Raw genomic sequence first — 2,500 nt, 5'->3', positions numbered from 1 at the left:
TGTGTATGTGTGTGCTGATTGTATGTGAGAAGCAACCAACAGAGATATGAAATCATACACTTTTTCGTTATTTTCTGATGTTATAAGCTGATGTCATCCTGACAACAATGTAGCACATGCTCAAAGAATGTGCCCCTCGCCTAAAAGGGGCCCTTGTTTTCCAACACTATATATATATATATATATATATATATATATATATATATATATATATATATATATATATATATATATATATATATATATATATATATATATGTGTGTGTGTGTATTGGTTAAGTAGCTACATCAAAATACATGTTACTTATGATTATTGTATAATAAACTGTCCATTGAACGCCGCATCGACGTCGCTCATGTTTCAGGCAAGTAAACAACAAGATGGAGTTAGCGAGTGTTTCACAAAGCGTAATGAAGTTCAACCTGAAAAGTTGACTAAGAAGGATTTAGTATTATCATAATAACCTGTTTGAATATAGGTGCTTCGTTTACACGATTAGCTGATGTAGCACTCGCTACAAATACTGACTTGCACTGAGTGAAAAAAAAACAGATGAAAATATGCAGATGTTACAAAAAGTTATAAAAAATAATGCCTAATTTCAAAGTGCTGACCTATAATGTGTCGCTGTTTGTGAATTACAATATACAGTAGCTACTAACTCGAGGGTATATGAAAGCTCTTTATAAAAGTGTTAAAGTTAACTCGTCCAAAATTGATGAAGTTTTAACGTGAATTTTATTACAATTACCCAACAAAAGGCCAAATAAAGATGTTCCTTAAGGTGTGACATGCATTCTTTGAGCGTGTGCTACATTGCAGCAGACTCACCCTCTCGTCGGTGTTGTGATCTGGATGGCGTCTGCTTAGAACAGAAATTTACAAAAGTTTTCAATAAGATCTCATTTTACTGGTCACTCTTCATATGTTGTAAGTAATATCATAAGGAATGCCGGACTGTTGGCTGCTCTTGATTAGCTCAGACTTCTGACTGTTGATTGGCTGGCTGAGGAATGGGAGGAGTCAGTTTACAGATGGGAAATATGAGGCGGTGAAGGCTCACGCAGCGCATCAGTGACGAGATGTCTGTTCTCTCGAGATGTAAGAACCCTTACCACACTGGATTTAAAATGTAGTAATTTCCCACAATTTATTAACAGAGAAATGAATTCTTAGACCAATAATATAAATCAAAACGAAAAAAGTTGAAAAAGCTCCTGAAATTTGTACTGCAGAAGGATGTGGTTTAATATCACAGAGCGTGTGCTCACAGCCAATGGGTCATGTTTTTTTTTATGTTATGGTTTACTTTTAACCTGTCATGCCGACAAGTGAAAGGGGAAGGAAGCCAGGCAGCAGCTTGCTCTGCCTCAAGACAAACCGATTCGTGAAAGACTGTTGTGGCGGAGATGTTGACCAGGGGCACAATGATCCCATAGCCGCAATGACTAGTGTACTGAAGGGCATGCGAGTGTGAATGTTGAGAACTAGCGTGCATGAATGAGCTATGGATTGATGCTGTGTTGCTGACGCTTGTTCTTCAGGCGTTCATGGCTGATGTCTGAATAACACATGCATCATTTTTTGTTGTTTATATGGCCAGACACCTTCAAGTTTCGTCAGCCACAGTTTGGATTCAGTCAGCTAGCATCAGATGTGGTCACCATTCATTTTTTTGGTTTGACGCCTGATTTAATGAACTGACCAGTATCAGGTTTGGACAACCACTGTCAAGTTTGATCAACCAGCGCCTTGTTTACTAATCATCATCATGTAGTCAACTACATTCTGGTTTGTTCAGACACAGACAGTCGAGTTTAATCAGTCACAATACGAGTACATAATCGATCAGACACTATCGGTATTTCGTCACCTATTATAAAAACTTAGTCAACCACCATCTGGTTTGACCAACCACCATCTGATCCTGGTTCATGGTTAACCCCAATCTGGATTGATTTGATCAACCACTATCTGGTTCGATCAATCACCACCTGATCCTTGTCAACCAAGATTTATACTTGGTCAGCCACCATCTGGACTTGGTCAACCACCATCTGGACTTGGTCAACCACCATCTGGACTTGGTCAACCACCATCTGGACTTAGTCAACCACCACATGGACTTGGTCAACCACCATCTGGACTTGGTCAACCACCATCTGGACTTGGTCAACCACCATCTGGACTTAGTCAACCACCATCTGGACTTGGTCAACCACCATCTGGACTTAGTCAACCACCATCTGGACTTGGTCAACCACCATCTGGACTTAGTCAACCACCATCTGGACTTGGTCAACCACCATCTGGACTTAGTCAACCACCATCTGGACTTGGTCAACCACCATCTGGACTTGGTCAACCACCATCTGGACTTGGTCAACCACCATCTGGACTTGGTCAACCACCATCTGGACTTGGTCAACCACCATCTGGACTTGATCAACCACCATCTGGACTTGGTCAACCACCATCTGGACTTGGTCAACCACCATC

Source organism: Eriocheir sinensis, chromosome 63, assembly GCF_024679095.1.
Source record: "Eriocheir sinensis breed Jianghai 21 chromosome 63, ASM2467909v1, whole genome shotgun sequence".
Lineage (NCBI taxonomy): Eukaryota > Metazoa > Arthropoda > Malacostraca > Decapoda > Varunidae > Eriocheir > Eriocheir sinensis.
This window is presented reverse-complemented; position numbering follows the sequence as displayed.